The sequence below is a fragment of the Schistocerca cancellata genome, chromosome 4 (assembly GCF_023864275.1).
Source record: "Schistocerca cancellata isolate TAMUIC-IGC-003103 chromosome 4, iqSchCanc2.1, whole genome shotgun sequence".
In the NCBI taxonomy this organism is placed as follows: domain Eukaryota; kingdom Metazoa; phylum Arthropoda; class Insecta; order Orthoptera; family Acrididae; genus Schistocerca; species Schistocerca cancellata.
The window spans coordinates 700,815,581-700,840,572 of record NC_064629.1 but is presented as its reverse complement, the minus strand read 5'-3'; the positions used below and the strand labels follow the sequence as shown (position 1 = coordinate 700,840,572).

The 24,992-nt window shown below is 44.3% G+C and overlaps 1 long non-coding RNA gene and 1 pseudogene across 2 annotated transcripts in view; both read right to left on the bottom strand.

Moving 5' to 3' along the window:
* Window positions 1-24,992, bottom strand: part of LOC126184743 (uncharacterized) — a 555,678-nt gene that overhangs the window by 366,976 nt on the left and 163,710 nt on the right. The window lies entirely within an intron of this gene.
* Window positions 6,111-6,228, bottom strand: LOC126186071 (5S ribosomal RNA; annotated as a pseudogene).

Sequence of the window (24,992 nt, the reverse complement as noted above, 5' to 3'; positions counted from 1 at the left end):
AACGTGGATTCGTGAAAGCGCATTATAGAGACGGTCATATTCAAATGCGGTGCTTATTTGTAGCGAACAACATTAAGTTAATTTAGGCTGTTATAATGCAATGCAGTGAACAGAGGAAAACTGGCACTTCATTTACAAAACTTTATAAGGACAAAAACTATTATTAATCAAAGTCACTCACTCACATAGTGAAACCAATAACAGTTCACCACACAACTATAGTGTCACAACTGTTAGACTGCTCAGGCTGGCAGCATTCTGAAATAAGACCACAATCAACACGAAGTGATCCGAATGTGGCAATCAGTACCTTGGGGCTGCTGGTCAGACTCTGTCTGCTATAGAATGATACTACCAATAACGAAAGTGACCAATAATTATAGAAGTGCAGTTTCCGAGCGCTCTTCAAATTACAAAGACATGTATCGTCGAGGTTTTACTTAACATTTTCTCAACGTACTTGCCACCGCGTAACGGTTTAGCACGGACAAAGAAGTTTACGCAATGTGTAGTAAACGTTAATTGCAACTACAGTGCGGTTAATATTACATTGCTCTTGGAAGTTAAGAGCACCTGTTGCCTGTATCTGACTGGGCAAATCATATCTTGCAATCTAGCGTACGAACTCTGCACAGTTACCATCTGCCCGACATGCACTTGTTTTACAACCGTCGGTGCGCTACTACAGGCTGCAACGCAATGCGTCCCTTTCGTCGGCTGGCAGGTACAAAGTAACTTTCAAATGGTTCAAATGGCTTCGAGCACTATGGGACTTAACATCTAAGGCCATCAGTCCCCTAGAACTTAGAACTAATTAAACCTAACTAACTTAAGGACATCACACACATCCATGCCCGAGGCAGGATTCGAACCGGCGACTGACTGAAGCGCCTAGAACCGCTCGGCCACAACGGCCGGCACAAAGCAACTTTAATAGCACTATAATGAGAATACTGTCTGACATGATAATCAAAGATTTTGGATTTAGAAGACGCAATATGGACTGGCTGATAATAAGCACTCTCCGCCATAACTCATCATCATTAGCAATATGACCGCCCCCGGTAGCTGAGTGGTCAGCGAGACAGACTGTCAATCCTAAGGGCCCCGGTTCGATTCCCGGCTGGGTCGGAGATTTTCTCCGCTAAGGGACTGGGTGTTGTGTTGTCCTAATCATCATCATTTCATCCTCATCGACGCGCAAGTCGCCGAAGTGGCGTGAAATCGAAAGACTTGCACCAGGCGAAAGGTCTACCAGACGGGAGGCCCTAGTCAAACGACATTTATTTATTAGCAATATGGACTGCATATCTTTGAATAGGTGGAAATATGAGCGAGAAATACAAAAAAAGTACATCACAAAACACATTAAATATTTTTATACTTAATTTTACCAGTAAAGAATAAATACTTATAGTCTGCAATTGATTTGCCCGCATCTCGTGGTCGTGTGGTAGCGTTCTCGCTTCCCACACCCGGGTTCCCGGGTTCGATTCCCGGCGGGGTCAGGGATTTTCTCTGCCTCGTGATGGCTGGGTGTTGTGTGCTGTCCTTAGGTTAGTTAGGTTTAAGTAGTTCTAAGTTCTAGGGGACTTATGACCACAGCAGTTGAGTCCCATAGTGCTCAGAGCCATTTTTTTGAGCAATTGATGGCTGTACCTAATTCTGTTCAAATGGCTTTGAGCACTATGTGACTTAACTTCTGAGGTCATCAGTCCCCTAGAACTGAGAACTACTTAAACCTAACTAACCTAAGGACATCACACACAGCCATGCCCGAGGCAGGATTCGAACCTGCGACCGTAGCGGTCGCGCGGTTCCAGACTGAAGCGCCTAGATCCGCTCGGCCACCCCAGCCGGCTCCCTAACTCTGTCGTCGAATCAAAAATATACTGGAGGAATTATAATAGGCGTGCGAAAAGTTGGCCTGTCACCTGAGGGGCGAGAGTGTGTGCAGGGGCAAATAGATTTGTCGGTGCAGGGTGAGGGAGCTTGATAAGAGAAAGGTTTTCTTGTTTATCTTCCAGAGCTGAAAACATGTACGGGGTTGCCTCGTACCTATCAGCTGCTACGGTACGAATTTCAAACGGAAGAAACATGGATTCGTGAGTGTGCATTATAGGGACGTTCACCTTCAATCGCGATGCACATTTGTAGCAACGAATATGAAATTAAGTTAAGCCTGTTGTAATACAACGCACTGAGTAAAAGTAAAATGACATTCAAAACACAGAAAATATTTGTGATCGTGCCTCTTACTGCAATGAATTTAAATGAAGTACAGTTACTGTTATTAATCAACCGATCATCCACTACACAGGCCGACCGGAGTGGCCGAGCGGCTCTAGGCGCCTCAGTATGGAACCGCGCTACCGCTACGATCGCAGTTTCGAATCCTGCCTCGGGCATGGATGAGTGTGAAGTCCTTAGGTTAGTTAGGTTTAAGTAGTTCTAAGTTCTAGGGGAATGATGACATCAGATGTTAAGTCCCATAGTGCTCAGAGCCATTTGAACCATTTGAACTCACACAGACAACACAACAACTCATTGTCAGGCGGTTAAGTGTCACAATTTCAGGGTCGCTGATGGTGGCAGCAATCTGAAGCAGAGAACAGCCTATTTTTAACGATTAGTACTTGGAGGCTAGCGGCCCACTTATTGCGCCCTTAATATGGCTAGTCTGTTGGGGTCTCATAACATACTAATTGCTGTTAGTTACAAATTAATAATTTGTCCGAGGTGCCATTCTAAAATGTCAGTATTCGCTCTTGAGCAAAAAAGTTTGACGATTACTGTTACATGCATAACGGGTAATAGGCATATGCTGCTACTGATGTAGAACGTCGAACGCGGCAATACGTTCAAGATGCATGGGTCAAGCTGAGGCTATTCTTTGGCGTCCAACATCCTCTGACCTCAGCAGACACAAATGACTAAACCTGCTAACAGATTAAAAATGGGAATTACGTCCTTCTAGCACCCTCCACAACTATAGTAGACTTACCCAGTCCATCTTCATCTCTGTCCAGTCTAGGCACACGGTCTTAATCTGCCAAGAAGTTTAAATCAGCGCACACTAAGCAGTAGAATGAAAATTCATTCTGATAACGATCAATATATCTAAACACACACACACACACACACACACACACACACACAACACACATACACACGCACACACACAAATGGTTCAAATGGCTCTGAGCACTATGGAACTCAACTGCTGTGGTCATAAGTCCCCTAGAACTTAGAACTACTTAAACCTAACTAACCTAAGGACAGCACACAACACCCAGCCATCACGAGGCAGAGAAAATCCCTGACCCCGCCGGGAATCGAACCCGGGAACCCGGTCGTGCACACACACACACACACACACACACACACACACATGTGTGTAACATGTCGTATGATTCAGTCCGAAGATGCCTCGACTATTCACAGCCGAAATACCGCAAGAGGAGAAGCGGTTTGGTTGCATTCCTAGAACTTCATAGACGAATAAATAACAAATGTATACAGATTACATTTCAAGAAAAACGTATTCGAATAAGCTCAAAACAGGTGTACCACCTTCCATTAGTATCATTACGTGCTCAATGACTGTGTAACTAAGTTGAGCATGGAAAGATTGTATTACAAGTGGTGAAACAAATCAGTAAATCGCGCAAGCACCCCAGGTCTCGTATCAACAGTAGTGATATGGTGGGTAATAGGTCTAAGAATGAATAAGGAAATAAGACTGTGGTTAGGCTACTATGAATAGTACAGTGGGCATATAATCTTTGCCAAAATATACGCGAACCCAACAAACGCCACAGTTTGAAAGACGTGATGTTTTACAGTCAAGAGCTGGTGATAAACATTCTTTATTGAGCAACCAGTTTCGGTCCAAGTACCATCATCAGGCTCATATTACATTTGCATCATACTAGGAGATGTAAAATGAATGGCATCAAATAATAAAATCCATGAAGTCCTCACTGTTGTCAAATAGTAATACAAATTACATCGTCAGTCATAAAAATGTGCCAAACAGGGCACTAACTCGTACTATATAAAAAGTCATCATTACCGTTACGGCGGCATTCTGCATACTGCAATATTGATAAATTCATGGATTTCATTATTTGACACAACTTTTCCCCAGGATGAACAAAGTCACGAGTGTTTTATATCTTCGAAGAGGAAGTTATAACAGCGAATAGATTATTGGAGGGGAACCTGCTGAAGGTAAAAGAAAATAACTTGATGGTTCAGTATGAACCGGTATGAATGTAATTCAACAAGAAAATGTTAACACAGTAAATACACTTGTTTTTGAAGTCCCATCAAAATGGTTCAAATGGCTCTGAGCACTATGGGACTTAACATCTATGGTCATCAGTCCCCTAGAACTTAGAACTACTTAAACCTAACTAACCTAAGGACGTCACACAACACCCAGTCATGCAGTCCCATCAAATTGCAGCTCTTAGCACTAATGGTTCTGGACATCAATACACTCGCGCTATGAAGTACACACTAGTACTGGACCCTTTATTTTAAAAGTGGTGTACGTCCTTTTGTAGGCTATAACTACGCCACCGCTAACATGATTCTCGGGGGACGGCAAATGTGATTGAGCGGCAGGTCGCTCAGCTTTAATTGCCTCCCAATTATGCTACCAGCAAAGCAATAACGCATAATGTATTTACCTATCATCCAGGCGCAACGAACAGCTGTGAATACGATTATTTTCTGTGACCATACCACGAGAGAGCTTTCTGAACAAGTGAGTTATCGCACAATATGTGGTTCTTTTAGTAAAGGTCAGTTTACTAAAAGTGTAGCCTCTGGTGGTTCAATACGGCCGTGAACTTGTTTAACGTAAGTGAAATTACTGTTTTTAATCAATTAATAATCTGCTCACACAGATAACACAAGAACACTTCGTCAGGGTTGCCGAGTTTGGCAGCAATGTGAAACAGAGAACACTTGACACGAATGTTTCGAATGGTGCTGACTTTCAACGAGCAGCACTTGGGGGCCCGGTGGTCATTGTATTGCCGTCTCACAATGGCTAGTCAATTCGGGGCTCATAACATACGAATTTATGCAGGTCACCAATTATTAATAATAAGATCGGTACTTATGCGTCCCGAGTTGCTTCCCTACAATGTCAGTAACGGCCCTTGAGCAAAGAAGATTGACGACCACTGAGCTTGAGACTTGAAATTTTAGACATAGCAGAGAACTGGATGACAAAGCAGTATTACCTCTCTCTCTTGTATGGTGTGTGGCAGAGGGTATTTGGCTTACCACTGTCATTTCTCGATGAACTGGAGACTTGAAACATTTAGCATAGTTCACATCTTGATGACACTGGGATGCTAATTCGCTTTCTTCTCTGGTGTATGGCGGAGGGTATTTTTAATGGTTCAAATGGCTTTGAGCACTATGGGACTTATCATCTGAGGTCATTAGTCCCCTAGAACTGAGAACTACTTAAACCTAACTAACCTAAGGACACCACACACATCCATGCCCGAGGCAGGATTCGAACCTGCGACCGTAGCGGGTATTTTGAGTAACACTGCCATTTCCCTCTTTTCCTTTTCCAGCCAAGAATGGTTCCCGAAAAAACGATTACTGCTAAGCTTCTGTGTGAGCACAGTTCTCTCTAATTGTTACCTTCACGGTCTTTCGCAGGATACGTGTAAGAGGAAGCAATATATTGGTCGAGTGAGGGGAAGGGAAATTGAAATAAACTCGAAATTTACCACATGCCTCTGTTGAAATCTCATAAAAAGGTGCAAAACTGATGGAAAAATTTCACACACACATGACTAAAAATCAGAAAATAATGATTTGAATAAAAATAAATTTTTAATAATATACCACGTTTTTAAATCAGGCTCAAACTCCTACCGAACAGGCCACGAAGGCCCAAATGTACCGACCGGCCGCCGTGTCATCCTCAGCCCACAGGCGTCACTGGATGCGTATATGGAGGGGCATGTGGTCAGCACACCACTCTCCCGGTCGTCTGCCAGTTTCCGAGACGGAGCCGCTAGTTCTCAATTATGTAGCTCCTCAGTTTGCCTCACAAGGGCTGAGTGCACCCCGCTTTCCAACAGCGCTCGGCAGACTGGATGGTCACCCATCCAAGTGCTACCCCAGCCCGACAGCGCTGAACTTCGGTGATCTGACGGGAACCGATGTTACCACTGCGGCAAGGCCGTTGGCAAATCAGACTCGAAAGTATGAAATAATTTCCCCTAGCCCGATACAGGTTTCTAAGCCTACACACATGCTCCAGAAAACTTACGATTGTGAATTTTTAATAACTATGAAAATACTTATAGGATTTAAAACGAAAAATATGGGGCACATACAGTACAATGGATGAATAGTTCACCTCCTTACTTTTACACTACATACTAACTGACAATGAATAATTAACCACCTTACTCCTGGCGTGGGCAACGGCCTTGCCGTAATGGATGCAACGGTTCCCGTCAGATCACCGAAGTTAAGCGCTGTCGGGCGTGGCCGACACTTGGATGGGTGACCATCCGGGCCGCCATGCGCTGTTGCCATTTTTCGGGGTGCACTCAGCCTCGTGATGCCAATTGAGGAGCTACTCGACCGAACAGTAGAGGCTCCGGCCAAAGAAAATCATCATAACGCCCGGGAGAGCGGTGTGCTGACCACACGCCCCTCCTATCCGCATCCTCAGCTCAGGATGACACGGCGGTGGGATGGTCCCGATGGGCCACTTGTCGCCTGAAGACGGATTGTGTTTACTCCTGGCGTCATCAGGTGTGACTTCAGGTCACCGTTGATAGTAATTAGGGAACTCTGACGGCACAGCAATATGTTACGGATATCTTGCATCCTCAGGTGTTAAATCTCATGAAATTGCATCGTGGATTACGGTGTCATTTTTCAACAGAACAATACTCGTCCACACATATCATGTGTCTCTATGATGCTGAGGTACTCCCGTGACCAGCGAGATCCCCAGGTCTGCCCCAAATAGAACATGTGTGGGACCAATTGGGACGTCAACTGCCTCCCAGTGCCAGTATCCGGGATATCAACGGCCAGCTACAACAGTAGTTGCCTCAGGAGAGGATATAACGGCTTTATGGTACGCTTCCAAGCCGAATCAGTGCATGCATCCAGTCTAGAGGTGGTAAAACGTCTTTCTGATAACTGAGATCACACTGCAATGTTCTTTGTAAATTTCAATCCATTTTTTTAATCACATCTCCACTGAACCTATGAAGTTTCATTTCGTTTCCAGCTCACCTTCTGAATTCTTCACTCTTATGCCAGGCAGTATCAATACCGATATTTTTGCAATAGAATGATGGAAATGGAGTTTAATGTTATTAAGCTCAACTATGGAATATTGTGAACACTTAAGTAAGCTATCGTATGAAAATTCCTCGCCTCATTTTTGCAAAGGTACTTTCGACTGCACATAACAGTAAAAAAAATCTAATTGCCGCGAAAACTAATATGTTCAACAATCAGAAGTAAAGTTTAAAAGCGCCTCGGGATATGAATTTGTACTGCGAACTCATTGAGAACTCTAATAGTTTATTGTGTGGGACACTACTGACAGTTTTTTGTATTGGTAGATGCAGGTGACGATCAGTTTGGCTTTAGGAAAAGTAAAGGGACGAGAGAGGCAATTCTGACGTTACGGCTAATAATGGAAGCAAGGCTAAAGAAAAATCAAGACACTTTCATAGGATTTGTCGACCTGGAAAAAGCGTTTGACAATATCAAATTGTGCAAGCTGTTCGAGATTCTGAAAAAAGTAGGGGTAAGCTATAGGGAGAGACGGGTCATATACAATATGTACAACAACCAAGAGGGAATAATAAGAGTGGACGATCAAGAACGAAGTGCTCGTATTAAGAAGGGTGTAAGACAAGGTTGTAGCCTTTCGCCCCTACTCTTCAATCTGTACATCGAGGAAGCAATGATGGAAATAAAAGAAAGGTTCAGGAGTGGAATTAAAATACAAGGTGAAAGGATATCAATGATACGATTCGCTGATGACATTGCTATCCTGAGTGAAAGTGAAGAAGAATTAAATGATCTGCTGAACGGAATGAACAGTGTAGTGAGTACACAGTATGATTTCAAAGTAAATCGGAGAAAGACGAAGGTAATGAGAAGTAGTAGAAATGAGAACAGCGAGAAACTTAACATCAGGATTGATGGTCACGAAGTCAATGAAGTTAAGGAATTCTGCTACCTAGGCAGTTAAACAACCAATGACGGACGGAGCAAGGAGGACATCAAAAGCAGACTCGCTATGGCAAAAAAGGCATTTCTGGCCAAGAGAAGTCTACTAATATCAAATACCGGCCTTAATTTGAGGAAGAAATTTCTGAGGATGTACGTCTGGAGTACAGCATTGTATGGTAGTGAAACATGGACTGTGGGAAAACCGGAACAGAAGAGAATCGAAGCATTTGATATGTGGTGCTATAGACGAATGTTGAAAATTAGGTGGACTGATAAGGTAAGAAATGAGGAGGTTCTACGCAGAATCGGAGAGGAAAGGAATATGTGGAAAACACTGATAAGGAGAAGGGACAGGATGATAGGACATCTGCTAAGACATGAGGGAATGACTTCCATGGTACTAGAGGGAGCTGTAGAGGGCAAAAACTGTAGAGGAAGACAGAGATTGGAATACGTCAAGCAAATAATTGAGGACGTAGGTTGCAAGTGCTACTCTGAGGTGAAGAGGTTAGCACAGGAAAGGAATTCGTGGCGGGCCGCATCAAACCAGTCAGTAGACTGATGACCAAAAAAAAGATGCAGGAGCTGTGCTCATGTTCTACATCTTTAGCTACAAACGTGGATGGCAACAGCAAGATTTCTGTTCACAGCTGCTCGATTCCACAATTCAGTCTAAAAGTGTCACGGAGGGAGATGTTGCACTGGATAGCCCGCTGGACGCGCATTCCGGAGGACGGTGTTCAAATCCCTGTCCGGTCGTAGAGATTTAGTTTCTCTGTGATTTCCCGAAACCACTGACGGCGAATGCCTCGATGGTTTCTCTGAAAGGGCACGGAAGATTTTGTTCCCTACCTTCCCCATACCGATTTTGTGCCCCGTCTCTAATAACTTCGTCATAGAAAGGACATTAAATTGGCATCTTCCTTCTTTTCATCTTTTCTGAAGTGCACTGCAAATGGTTCAAATGGTTGTAAGCACTATGGGACTTAACATCTGAGGTCATCAGTCCCCTAGACTTAGAACTACTTAAACCTAACTAACCTAAGGGCGTCACACATATCCATGCCCGAGGCAGGATTCGAACCTGCGACTGTAGCAGCAGCGCGGTTCCGGACTGAAGCGCGTAGAACCGCTCGGCCACAGCCGCCGGCCCGAAGTGCACTGCAGGACGTTATTCCTCTTGTATCAGAAATATATCAGAGCCGGTTCTCGTTCACCAGTTGGAAGGAGCGTATGAAGAATGAATGCTTATACACGATTAGCCAAAAAATTATGACCGTTTGCTTAATACCTTGTTTGTCCGTTTTTGGAACGAAATACATCACTGATTCTGCGTATCAGGGATCCGACAGTTTGTTGGTAGATTTATGGAGGTGTGTGGCATTAGACGTCTACACACAGGTCATGTAATTCGCGTAAATAACGGGCAGCTGATTTGCGTACGCGGTGATGTCGTTCAATAGCGACGCGGGTGGGTTCCATAGGATTTACATTAGGCGAATTTGGTCGCCGAGGCATCTACGTGAGTTCACTATAATGTTCCTCAAACCACTGTAGCGCAATTCGGGCTCCGGGACACGACACTTATACTGCTGAAAGATGATTACTAGCACAGGTCCCATAGAATGTCTCCCATAGCATAATATTGCTCCCACCAGCCTGCGTACGTGGTGCGCTGCACGTTTCAAGCCGCCATTCTCCTCGATGACGGCGTTTGTGGAGACGACCACTGATATAGTGTACCACAAATGTGATTCATCCGAAGATCTGGGACGTTTCCATTGATTGATGGCCGAATCCCGATGGTCCCGTGCCCACTGACGATGTTGTTGAGTCAACATGTGAATACGTATGGGTGAATTGCCGCGGAGCTCCATGTTCAACAATATACGATGGGCAGTGTGCTCCGAAACACTTGTAGGTGCACCAGCATTGTGCTGATTCGGCAGAGATACCACAGATCACCATCTATCCTACCTTACAGAGCAGACAAGCCTCCGAACCGCACGTTCGGTGAAGAGTCGTGGACGTCCAACCATTTAGTGCCTAGTGGTAGTTTCACTGCCCTTCTACCTCTTTCCGTAGATGCTCACGACAGTAGCACGTGAACATCCGACCAGTTTCGCCGTTTTTGGGATACTCGTTCACAGGCTCTGTGTAATAATAATCTGCTCCTTCTCAAAGTCGTTTATCTCAATGGATTTCGCCATTTGCACCCCATATCTTCGCTAGAGTGATCCCCCGTCCGTTGTCTGCTTTGCTTACACATTTGCTACCGCGTCACGTGCATGCAACGCCACCAGGCAGCATCCAACGTCTCGGTGGCCAGTGGTCATAATGTTTTGGCTTAACACTGTGTGACTCAAACGTCCCGTGTTGTTCACCAGTATGAGACCTTTTTATGCCGTTCAGGCAGATTTGAAATTTTGTGTATGACTCTAATGGGTTAAGGTACAATTTCGTTGAAGTGACCCCAATGGGTTAAGGTACAATTACGTTGTAGTGACCCCAATAAAGGTTGTACGAAAATGATTTTATTCCACCACACGAACGGAACGAATCGGCGATCTAAATGCTGAGCAGATTCCACTTCGCAGGAGGATGTAACGCGATTGGTTCCGGTTCAGTAATCAACCAAGTTTTTGCATTTAGTAAAGTGTAGAACCCCATATTCTTTACAGCGAGGGCTAGCTGCTAATTATTAGACTATGAACTCACAGTTACTGTCGACTCAGGAAAAGGAATTAATATACACTACTTGCGAGTCGGCGTTCATGACTATCCGCTCTGGAAATCGTACGACGGTTTGCCACTCAGTAATTTAACAGCAGAAGTACTAATTTGTGTCAGAATCCCACAATAATTTATACTCAAATTACCTTTAGTTAGACACATTGGCGTATAGAATGCAGACCGTGTTGAGGACAGATGATATAAAATTCCCTTTCATCCTACAATGCCCTTATCTTGATAAAAACAGTAAACGGTTTTCCACATGTAAGCACCTGCAACACGATACATACGTGAATAGATGGCCTGTTCGACGTACTACCGGTCAGTCTATGCCGGATTGAATATTAGGTCGTTTAACCCAATTAAATATCCTACTAGCTGCTGTGAAATGAGGTTTAATACGCATCAACTAGTATGATTGACTCACATATTAGCTAATATGACTGCATAAAAATTTCTCGGTGCACTTGCCGCGTCAGATTCGGATAAAATTCCAAGTTTTCGATGATACTCATCGTCATCTTCGTTAGGGACTAAAATTGCCTGTCGTGAACTGGCAAGGTTCCTTCTTTTATACCCACGGAACGGCATCCGACTGGCTGAATTACTTCATGATGGCGCCGACGGAGGTGGGGTAGAGCCTGTCCATGACAGTCAGTTTTAGTCCCTGACGAAGATGATGATGGGTATCATTGAAAGCTTGGAATTCCATGAGAATCTGACACGGCAAGTGAACCGAGAAACTTTTTTGTAAGGACTCCGCCGCGAAAAACATAGTATCCAAGCTAGTATGACTGTTGAGTGTGGTTGACCTCAAAACAGCTTTCCCAATGTAGAGCAACAAAAAATGGCTCTGAGCACTGTGGGACTTAACATCTGAGGTCATCAGTCCCCTAGACTTAGAACTACTTAAACCTAACTAACCTAAGGACATCATACACACCCATGCCCGAGGCAGGATTCTAACCTGCGACCGTAGCAGTCGCGCGGTTCCAGACTGAAGCGCCTAGAACCGCTCGGCGCCCGCGGCCGGCTGTAGAGCAACAGAATACCTTTTACACTGCCATACACTTTCACTTCTTTTTCCGTTTGTCGCACGCAACCTACTTTTCTGTGAAATTTTTTTTTCTCCGATGGGGGTTCATGGTGTGGGTTCCTGTAGTCATGTCCTAGTTCATGAACCACGGGCAACGTATGAGTGGCCAAGTAAGTGGTCCCGACAGTCGGGATACCAGTTACTTCGGAATAAGGCTGGGCATCTCGGACATATTCTGAGTCGTGGTCACCTTTGTGCTCATACGGCAAAGACTACCAAATCCACCGGTTAGTCCCTCAGCCGTTAGGGGTAAAACCCAATGGGACTCGGGGCAAGTAAGGCTAGCAACCTGCTTCCCTGGTACTTTAAATATGATGCTGGCAACAATCAGAGCAAAATGCCTCGGACCTTTGGAGGTGACGGAGTCCCACCTCTAACTGACAAACCAGGGACTCCTAAGATACGACTTGGCAAACAAATGGTAATGAGATGGGGAGCTATTAATATCAATGGGGGCTACTCTGGGAAGAAGGTAGAGCTGGCAGAGGCTGCAAGTAAGATGGGGCTGGACGTTTTAGCTGTTAGTGACATTCGGGTAAGGGGTGAGAAAGAAGAGGAAGTGGGAGAATACAAGGTCTACCTGTCAGGAGTCAAAGCAGGAATAGCACAATGGGGTGTAGGGCTTTACATCAGGAAAGAAATGGAACCCAGCGTAGTTGCAATAAGGTATGTAAACGAACGACTGATGTGGATACATTTGACAGTGTCTAGCAAGAAAATTAGGATTGTGTCAGTATATTCGCATTGTGAAGGGACAGATCAAGATAAGATGGATAGTTTTTATGAGGCACTCAGTGATGTAGTTGTCAGAGTAAAGGACAAGGACAGTGTTCTGCTCATGGGTGATTTTAACGCCAGGATTGGAAATCGAACAGAAGGGTATGAAAAGGTTATGGGTAAATTTGGAGAGCATATGGAGGCCAACAGGAGCGGGAAACAACTCTTGGATTTCTGTGCCAGTATGGGCTTAGTAATCACAAACTCCTTTTTTAAACATAAGAACATTCACCGGTATACTTGGGAAGGCAGGGGAACCAGATCTGTCATTGACTATATAATAACAGATCAGGAATTCAGGAAGGCTGTGAGGGACACACGTGTATTCAGGGGATTCTTTGATGACACTGATCATTATTTAATCTGCAGTGAAATTGGGATTGTGAGGCCGAAAGTGCAGGAGGTCAGGTCCATATGTAGGAGGATAAGAGTGGAGAAACTACAGGATAAGGAAATCAGGCACAAGTACATAACAGCGATCTCAGAAAGGTACCAGTTAGTTGAATGTAGTCAATTACAGTCATTGGAAAAGGAATGGACAAGGTACAGGGACACAGTACTAGAAGTGGCTAAAGAATGTCTTGGAACAGTAATGTGTAAAAGTAGGATGAAGCAAACAGCTTGGTTGAATGATACAGTCAAGGCAGCCTGTAAAAGGAAAAAGAAGGCGTATCAAAAATGGCTACATACCAGAACCCAGGTAAACAGAGAAAGTTATGTTGAAGAAAGAAACAAAGCCAAACAGATAATTGCAGCATCCAAGAAGAAATCGTGGGAAGACTTTGGAAACAGGTTGGAGACTATGGGTCAAGCTGCTGGAAAACCATTCTGGAGTGTAATTAGCAGTCTTCGAAAGGGAGGTAAGAAGGAAATGACAAGTATTTTGGACAGGTCAGGAAAACTGCTGGTGAATCCTGTGGATGCCTTGGGCAGATGGAGGGAATATTTTGAAGAGTTGCTCAATGTAGGTGAAAATGCGATCAGTAATGTTTCAGATTTCGAGGTAGAATGGGATAGGAATGATGATGGAAATAGGATCACATTTGAGGAAGTGGAAAAAATGGTCAATAGATTGCAGTGCAATAAAGCGGCTGGGGTGGATGAAATTAAGTCGGAACTCATCAAATACAGTGGAATGTCAGGTCTTAAATGACTACACAGGATAACTGAAATGGCCTGGGAGTCGGGACAGGTTCCATCAGACTGGACAAAAGCAGTAATCACACCAATCTTTAAACATGGAAACAGAAAAGATTGTAACAACTACAGAGGTATCTCTTTAATCAGCGTTGTGGGTAAAATCTTCTCAGGTATTGTTGAAAGGAAAGTGCGAGTATTAGTTGAAGACCAATTGGATGAAAATCAGTGTGGGTTTAGGCCTCTTAGAGGTTGTCAGGACCAGATCTTTAGCTTACGGCAAATAATGGAGAAGTGTTATGAGTGGAACAGGGAATTGTATCTATGCTTTATAGATCTATAAAAGGCATATGACCGGGTTCCTAGGAGGGAGTTATTGTGTGTTCTACAAGATTATGGAATAGGAGGCAAACATTTGCAAGCAATTAAAGGTCTTTACATGGATAGTCAGGCAGCAGTTAGAGTTGACGGTAAATTGAGTTCATGGTTCAGAGTAATTTCAGGGGTAAGACAAGGCTGCAACCTGTCTCCACTGTTGTTCATATTATTTATGGATCATATGTTGAAAAAAATAGACTGGCTGGGTGAGATTAAGATATGTGAACACAAAATAAGCAGTCTTGCATATGCGGATGACTTAGTGGTGATGGCAGATTCGATTGAAAGTTTGCAAAGTAATATTTCAGAGCTAGATCAGAAATGTAAGGACAATGGTATGAAGATTAGCATCTCCAAAACGAAAGTAATGTCAGTGGGAAAGAAATACAAACGGATGGAGTGCCAAATAGGAGGAACAAAGTTAGAACAGGTGGACGGTTTCAAGTACTTACGATGCATATTCTCACAGGATGGCAACATAGTGAAAGAACTGGAAGCGAGGTGTAGCAAAGCTAATGCAGTGAGCGCTCAGCTACGATCTACTCTCTTCTGCAAGAAGGAAGTCAGTACCAAGACTAAGTTATCTGTGCACCGTTCAATCTTTCGACCAACTTTGTTGTATGGGAGCGAAAGCTGGGTGGATTCAGGCTACCTTATCAACAAGGTTGAGGTTACGGATATGAAAGTAGCTAGGATGAGTGCAGGTACTAGTAGATGGGAACAATGGCAGGAGGGTGTCCACAATGAAGAAATCAAAGAAAAACTGGGAGTGAACTCTATAGATGGAGCAGTCAGGGCGAACAGGCTTAGATGGTGGGGTCATGTTACACGCATGGGAGAAGCAAGGTTACCCAAGAGACTCATGGATTCAGCAGTAGAGGGTAGGAGGAGTCGGGGCAGACCGAGGAGAAGGTACCTGGATTCGGTTAAGAATGATTTTGAAGTAATAGGTTTAACATCAGTAGAGGCACCAAAGTTAGCACTGAATAGGGGATCATGGAGGAACTGTATAAGGGGGGTATGCTCCAGACTGAACGCTGAAAGGCATGATCAGTCTTAAATGATGATGATGATGATGGGGGTACATGTATCGGGAAATTAGCTCATGTTTTTGCCTCAATCTCATAATGGTGGTACTCGCTGATGCTCGCTTGCAAACAGACTACTCAGGTAGCCGTGCAATCCCTAGCAGCTGCTGTGCAACGTTGATCCTAGCAGGTTTTTTTTTCTGCTGGCCTCCTGATAATACAATGAAGGAGTTGAAAATAAAATATCTTTCTGTACCTCTTCACTGCGCGTCGCATAATTGAAAAGGGAGCTGTCGTCTTGAAGGTCTACGCTACTCACTTCTTTCTGATATTCAAAGGCACTTTGAACTATTGCTGACGGTTACTCAGAATCTGTACCACTGAAACATAAATGACTTGCTTCATTATCACTGTTGAAAACACCACCAACAAGCTTCTGTAGATCCTCGTCATCATCACTACGAACTACTATCTTTGCAATGTTTGTTATTTACTAAGATCAGCTACCACTTGCTTTATAGATCTAGAAAAGGCATATGACCGGGTTCCTAGGAGGAAGTTATTGTGTGTTCTAGCTTAGTTTGAGAATACATTTAAGAGCCATCTTTTAATTAGGAACTGAGCTCCATGCTTTCATTTAGCGAAGCGCACATCCCCGTGCTGAGCCTGTCATATTATTTAAATATCATAGCAGCTTCACGTGACTACTGCTCGTCATTTGATGCGATTGTGTTTTGGGGCTTCTGACAGATTACGGGAGGAGGTAACCGCAAGAAAATGGTATAGAAGAAGTATCGCAAATAGTGGAACAACGCTCTCGAGAAGGTGAAACTGTTTCCTGCGCTGTGTGCGTCACTGTTTATCACAGATTGGGCCCCAGAGAAGAGGCTGGGTCCGCCCTGTCGGGCTGCAGAGATTCCAGCAGAGTGAAAATAGACACGGTATGTAGGCGGACAGAGACAGGCAGCCGCTGCCACCGAGGCAACTGCCGCCGCTAGCGACAACACACGGCTCTCGTGCATTTTGCAGCCCGCTGGCCCGCTGCTGCGTCATGGACCTCTGTCCCGATCCTGGCGCGTCACCCGCCGCATTCATCAGCATCCACGCTGCGTTACCCGCTCCTGAATGAAGTGGCGTTCAATGAACAACGGAATGCACTCTCGATTCCATTTCCGATGAAGATTAAAACTGCAAGAGCATCAGCACAGCGAAACGACTTTCTGATGATATCCACTATACCTTTATCCGAGCGCATATGACTACTGTCTGTCACACAACTTCAGTTCCATATGCGACAGCCACGACCACGTTTTCGTCTTTACTTTTCTTTTTGGCGTTCCGCTGCCTTCGAGATTATAATGAGATCAACGACGTATTATTACTAACAAGGGAACTAAGTAGTAGGGCAAGGAGAGAACGAGCTGAGGTAAACATCGGGTGATGAATCACATTCGACTGATGAGATAAGAGAGTATTATGTTACGCCCGAGATGGCTCAGCTTCCTATCTCCAAGTTCACTCCTCCCCCCCCCCCCCTCTGCCCCTTTCTCTCTCGACCAATATGAGGGTTCATAAAAGGTGAGAAACTCCTGGACCAAGTGGATTTTTAGGTCTCCTCTCCCTGCCCACATTTTATTATAAAAATCGAAGTGCACGAGCATCCATATTCGTGATGTGTGCATTATGGTGAAAGGATCGAAGTATAAGACTGTCAGATTTGCAAATATGTATTTGTCCACCCAGTATTATTATTCTTATTAATAATTTATTAATATATTCGTTAATATTTGTTCCCGTGAGATTATCGAAGTTAAGCGCTGTCGGCCGTGGTCGGCACTTGGATGGGTGACCATCCAGGCTGCCATTCGCTGTTGCCATTTTTCGGGGTGCACTCAGCCTCGTGATGCCAATTGAGGAGCTACTCGACCGAATAGTAGCGGCTTCGGTCAAGAATACCATCTTGCGACCGGGAGAGCGGTGTGCTGACCCCACGCCCCTACTATCCGCATCCTCCTCCGAGGATGACACGGCGGTCGGATGGTCCCGGTACGCCACTCGTGGCCTGAAGACAGAGTGTTTTATTCGTTAATACTTGCGTTTTGTTATTTATATTTTTCAGCAGTGCAATGTGTTCCTTATCCAGTACTTAGCAGATCTGCTGGACCAGGACACTCACATGTTCGACATACTTTTGTCTGCATCACCACAACAGCAGCAGGCCACATGTAGTCTTCCTGACTTACTAAACCTGGAATTCGGCTGTTCTGTACCGCCACGTCAACCACAGCAGCAGCAGCAGCAGCCATCAGAAATATGTCGACTCACGGAGCCTCATTTGAGTGCCAGCAGAATACTGCTATTCGTCAGTACATATTATTTGACTGCTAGTGGACCTGATCCTCTCACTACAGTACACAGAACAAGAATGACGCGGCCCACGAATTTGCTCTAGTAATAAAAGAAAGAGGAGAGGAAAGGGGAGCTAGAATCTTATTGGTTCAGATGGAAAGGGCAGCTGGGAAGGGGGGAGGCGAGAAGGGGACTCCGAGGGAGATGGGTGGGGATGACCTTGCATATAACGAGCCCAATTTTCCGAAGTGTAACATGATACCCCCTTCTCTTATAACGCAACTCCCTATCTTATCTTATTCGTGAAATGTGATGTGTCACCCGATGTTTATCTCAGCTCATTCTCTCCTCACTCCACTACTGAAGTATTCATCGAACAGTTCACTAACATTGGTTATCTTTCACACCACTGTATTAAATAGATTAAACAAATGTTGCTCAAGACGATTCGCTTCTCAGACATGCTCGAGAAATCGGGATTCAAAATTTTACGAGCCTGTTAAAAGCCTCACGAGAGCACTGTGGATCGTACAGCGGCATTAGTGCGCCTGAGGCGCCAGGCTTTCTAGCCGTACTGCATTTGAGTCTCGTCGTAATTATATTTTCTAATCTTCCACCAAACACAAGTATCGCTACAGTGAATCACGTTTCTTCGGAAATGAATTATAGTAATAATGATAATAAGGAACAATCTTTATAACGACAATAACACTGGCTAATTCGTGGCGATGGACATAAGGGATCGCGATGAAATGAACACGTCTTTACCGACATTTTCATGTAGGCAATTTGTCCGCCACCGCAGCCGAGTGGTTAGCGGGGCTGAATGCCAGGCCCAGGACCCAGATTCGATTTCCGGTACTGCCAGAGATTTTTCCTAGGTGAATGAACTGCAACTGGGTTCACTCAGCCTCGTGATGCCAACTGAGGAGCTACAGGAGCTACGTGAGTGAGAAAATGATTCAAATAGCTCTAAGCACCATGGGGCTTGACAACTGAGGTCATCAGTCCCCTAGAACTTAGAACTACTTAAACCTAAGGACATCACACACATCCATGCCCGAGGCAGGTTTCGAACCTGCGACCGTAGCAGTCGCGCGGTTCCGCACTGAAGCGCCTGGAACCGCTCGGCCACCGCGGCCGGCGTGAGTGAGAAGAGGCGTATGCAAGGTGAGAAAAGCCGACAATGGTCTGGAGTATGGTGTGCTGAACCCATGCCCTTTCATACCGCATCCAAATGACGCCATATGGAAGAGGATGACACAGCGGTCGGTCGGTCCCGACTGGCCTATCAGGGTCAGAACGCGGAGCTTTGTTTTTTCTTTGCATCCATGTAATAAAAAGTTACCGCAGTGAAATCATTAAACATACAATGAGGTGACATAAATAATGGGACAGCGATATGCACAGATACAGGTGGCGGTGGTATCACGTACAAAAGGTATAAAAGGGCAGTGCATTGGCAGAGATGTCGATTGTACCCAGGTGATTCATGTGGAAAGCTGTCCGACGTGATTATGGCCGCACGAAGTGGATTAACAGACTTTGAACGCGGAATGGTAGTTGGAGCTAGATGCGTGGAACATTCCATTTTGTAAATCCTTAGATTCAATATTCCGAGATCCGCAGTGTCAAGAGTGTGCCGAGAAGACCAAATTTCAGGCATTATCTCTCAACCACGGATAACGCAGTGGCCGACGGCCTACAGCGAGGGCTAACTGCTAATCATTAGACAATGAACTCACAGTTACTGTCGACTCAGGAAAAGGAATTAATATACACTACTTGCGAGTCGGCGTTGATGACTATCCGCTCTGGAAATCGTACGACGGTTTGCCACTCAGTAATTTAACAGCAGAAGTACTAATTTGTGTCAGAATCCCACAATAATTTATACTCAAATTACCTTTAGTTAGACACATTGGCGTATAGAATGCAGATCGTGTTGAGGACAGATGATATAAAATTCCCTTTCATCCTACAATACCCTTATCTTGATAAAAACAGTAAACGGTTTTCCACATGTAAGCACCTGCAACACGATACATACGTGAATAGATGGCCTGTTCGACGTACTACCGGTCAGTCTATGCCGGATTGAATATTAGGTCGTTTAACCCAATTAAATATCCTACTAGCTGCTGTGAAATGAGGTTTAATACGCATCAACTAGTATGATTGACTCACATATTAGCTAATATGACTGCATAAAAATTTCTCGGTGCACTTGCCGCGTCAGATTCGGATAAAATTCCAAGTTTTCGATGATACTCATCGTCATCTTCGTTAGGGACTAAAATTGCCTGTCGTGAACTGGCAAGGTTCCTTCTTTTATACCCACGGAACGGCATCCGACTGGCTGAATTACTTCATGATGGCGCCGACAGAGGTGGGGTAGAGCCTGTCCATGACAGTCAGTTTTAGTCCCTGACGAAGATGATGATGGGTATCATTGAAAGCTTGCAATTCCATGAGAATATGACACGGCAAGTGAACCGAGAAACTTTTTTGTAAGGACTCCGCCGCGAAAAACATAGTATCCAAGCTAGTATGACTGTTGAGTGTGGTTGACCTCAAAACAGCTTTCCCAATGTAGAGCAACAAAAAATGGCTCTGAGCACTGTGGGACTTAACATCTGAGGTCATCAGTCCCCTAGACTTAGAACTACTTAAACCTAACTAACCTAAGGACATCATACACATCCATGCCCGAGGCAGGATTCTAACCTGCGACCGTAGCAGTCGCGCGGTTCCAGACTGAAGCGCCTAGAAGCGCTCGGCCCCCGCGGCCGGCTGTAGAGCAACAGAATACTTTTTACACTGCCATACACTTTCACTTCTTTTTCCGTTTGTCGCACGCAACATACTTTTCTGTGAAATTTTTTTTTCTCCGATGGGGGTTCATGGTGTGGGTTCCTGTAGTCATGTCCTAGTTCATGAACCACGGGCAACGTATGAGTGGCCAAGTAAGTGGTCCCGACAGTCGGGATACCAGTTACTTCGGAATAAGGCTGGGCATCTCGGACATATTCTGAGTCGTGGTCACCTTTGTGCTCATACGGCAAAGACTACCAAATCCACCGGTTAGTCCCTCAGTCGTTAGGGGTAAAACCCAATGGGACTCGGGGCAAGTAAGGCTACCAACTTGCTTCCCTGGTACTTTAAATATGATGCTGGCAACAATCAGAGCAAAATGCCTCGGACCTTTGGAGGTGACGGAGTCCCACCTCTAACTGAAAAACCAGGGACTCCTAAGATACGACTTGGCAAACAAATGGTAATGAGATGGGGAGCTATTAATATCAATGGGGGCTACTCTGGGATGAAGGTAGAGCTGGCAGAGGCTGCAAGTAAGATGGGGCTGGACGTTTTAGCTGTTAGTGACATTCGGGTAAGGGGTGAGAAAGAAGAGGAAGTGGGAGAATACAAGGTCTACCTGTCAGGAGTCAAAGCAGGAATAGCACAATGGGGTGTAGGGCTTTACATCAGGTAAGAAATGGAACCCAGCGTAGTTGCAATAAGGTATGTAAACGAACGACTGATAGATTTGACAGTGTCTAGCAAGAAAATTAGGATTGTGTCAGTATATTCGCATTGTGAAGGGATCGATTGTACCCAGGTGATTCATGTGGAAAGCTGTCCGACGTGATTATGGCCGCACGAAGTGGATTAACAGAATTTGAACGCGGAATGGTAGTTGGAGCTAGATGCGTGGAACATTCCATTTCGTAAATCCTTAGATTCAATATTCCGAGATCCGCAGTGTCAAGAGTGTGCCGAGAAGACCAAATTTCAGGCATTATCTCTCAACCACGGATAACGCAGTGGCCGACGGCCTACATTTAGCGACCGAGAGCAGCCGCATTTGTGTAGAGTTATCAGTGCCAACACACAAGCAAAGATGCTTGAAATAGCGGCAGAAATCAATGTGAGACGTACGGCGAAGGTATCCGTTAGGTCAGTGCGGCGAAATTTAAGGTTAATAGGCTACGGCAGCAGACGACCGACGTGAGTGCCTTTGCTAACAGCACGACATCTCTTGCAGCGCCTCTCCTGGGCTCGTCACCATATCGGTTGGACCCTACACGCCTGGAAAACCGTGGCCTGGTCAGCTGGGTCCCTATTTCAGTTGGTAAGAGCTGATGGTAGGATACGAGAGTGGTGTAGACCCCACGATGCAAAGTTGCCAACAAGGCACTGTGCAAGCCGCTGCTGGTTCCATAATGGTGTGGGCTGTATTTACATGGAGTGGAGTGAGTCCTCTGGTCCAACTGAACCCATCACTGACAGGAAATTGTTACGCTCGCCTACTTAGAGACCATTTGCAGCGATTCGTTTACTTCGTGTTTCCAAACAGCGATGGAATTTTTATAGATGGCAATGGCTGTGTCACCGGGCCACTAATTGTTCGCAATTGGTTTGAAGAACATACTGGACAATTTGAGCTAATGATTTGGCCACCTAGAATGAATCCCATCGAACACATGTGAGACATAATCGAGAGATCAGTTCGTGAACAAAAATCCTACACCGGCAACACTTATGTAATTATGGACAGCTTACAGAGGCAACATGGCTCAATATATCTGCAAGGGACTTCCAACAACTTGTTGAGTCCATGCCACGTCGAATTTGTGCATTATGCCGGGCAAAAGCAGGTCCGACACGATATTGGAAGGTATCCCATGACTTTTGTCAACTCAGTGAATAATTCATCGTCGTCACTGGTTGGTCGACAGCGTTTGGCGTGGGATCTATCACAAGAGCATGACAAAGTAGTGCAGACTTTGAGCAGGCACATTTTATGAATGCCAATTTCTGACAGAGGACATTTGATTTTTAATAGTGATAACGGAGAACTATCTCCATAAATGTGATTGTTGTTAAAATATAATTTTTGATGCAAACAATGCATGTTTCAAGTCAGATACGATTACAGGAGCTGTCAACTGATGCAGGGCAAGCGAGTGAAGCGTAAAGTAAATTCACAAGATGATATTTCTCTCTGACTCTGTTAATCTGTAGCAGCGTTCTGCAATCGCTTCAAGACACTTTTGCCTTAGCTGTAAAAGTACACCTCGCAAGGCAGACACAACGGTGTCACGCTTACGTAATATAACTCGCCACGGGTGAGACTCGAACGCAGTACTAGCCAGACAAATTGTCTGCCGCCTCTTAGCCGGTTGCGATAACGCCACTTTTCTATGGTTGACGCTCTCGTATGGTGTTCAACAATCTCGTAAAGCTTTGGACCTCGATTTCTCAAAAATGCTTGAAAAGCGCACCATACCAGACCAGTATTTATTAGATCTAAGTACATACTACAGTCGCGAAAGATTAGCAGAATCGGCGGCCTCTTGGTTAGCGATAATAAGAACATCGGCATTCGCAGCTCTTGTCGGTGATGTTAAACTTTTGTGTGTGTTGGTGCCACGTCATTCTTCTGATGTTTCGGCCTTCTTACCGAGGCGGTCTTCCAGATGGTGGCTGCTCACTCTGATGCACTGTCAATCTTGTGCTAATTTCGTGATAGATATTGATAATTTTGGTAAAGGTAGCTTCTACATCTACATACATATTCCGCAAGCCACCGCAAGGTGAGTGGTGGAGGGTACCCTCTACCACTATTAGTCATTTCGTATCCTGTTCCACTAGCGAGGGAAAAACGACTCTCTAAGTCTATATGCTTCCATATGGGCCCTAATTTCTGGTATCCTATCTTAGTGGTCCTTGCGCAAAATATGTCTCGGCGTCCTTAGAATCGTTTTGCAGCCAGCTTCAAATGGCAGTTCCCTGAAATTTCTTAGCAGTGTTCCTCGAAAATATCATCACCTTCCCTCAAGGGTTTCCCACTTGTGTTGCCGAAGGATCTCCGTAATACTAGCATGTTGATGAAGCCTATCGGTAAGAAATCTAACAGAATGCCACTCAATTGCTTCGATGTCTTCCTTTCATCAGACCTGGTGGCGATCTCTGACGGCATTTTTTAATCGTGGAATCTACTGGTACAAAAGTTTTTCTTTCTTTTCTCTTTTGTCGGTTTAGCGCTGATATAAAACAATTCCCTTAATGTTTCAAGTAAGCGACATTCATGTAGGAAACTCATGGAATGACCACGTCTGTGGACACACGGTTAACTAATTTCTCTCTGTCTTCTTGCTGCAGAAAACTTCAGAAAATTGTAACTTCTGATGCATCCTTAGCTCGAGCTGAGCTTGATTCTGCAATTCCACGCTTAGACTTCTACTGCACTCGCAACTCTGTTTCAACGGAAATCGAGGGCTGTGTTATGTCATTGTTTAGAGGCCTTACAAATTTTACGAGATCGTTGCTCTAACGGAATCAGACACGAACGGGCGCTCTATATACGCTTGGCCTTCATGAATACTTGCCATTACGATCAATAGAAGCATGTAACTGCAGCAGCCTCTTGGAAACAAGTACAATACGTCATCTTGCAAGCTGTTAAGGAACAAGGTGCCGATGCACTTTTAACCACCCTCGAAGTCACACTATTAAATAATTAAAAAAAAAATTAAATAGTCTTTCCAAATCACGGCTGTAATGCGATTGCGTTAGACCCAATTTTCTTCAGCTTTAAAAAAATAAGGCTGAAGATAAGAGCAGGAGAATCAGTAGTTTTTGCAGTAAAAAAAGGTGAAAATATTGATTTTAACTCATCTTCTGTCTCGACATCCATTGCAGTTTCTTCAATTTTTTGCTCAATAGTCTCGGAGCGTGTTGTTTTTCCTGCATGGATGCAAAAAGATACCAATTGTTTAGACTTGATACATTTTGTCAATAATAAAACGTTGCAGTCATGTGTATTCACTTTAAATCACTTTTATTCCATATTCGGAAATACTTTGAATCGAACAGAATAACGACGCATCATTGAATGTCAACCATATTCTACTCCCAACTCGTACCAACTAACGCGCCGAGAAGTGCAAAGGTATTACATATTATAGTAACTTTTTAATTTTCCAAAACACTTTCATACTGACATCGTTAACAGTTACAACGTCGATAACTACAAATGTAATAATAATTTTGAAATACATCGAAAATACGAAAAATAATTATGTTACTTGAAAAATAAATAAATTAATAATATCTGTGTTTGATTCGTCGTTTTAGAATAAAGTTTTATGTTTGTATAGGTGTTCTAATTCTCAGAGTATATCGTCAAGTACAAAACATACCGACAATAGTTTCACTGACCAGTTCCATTACATGCTGAA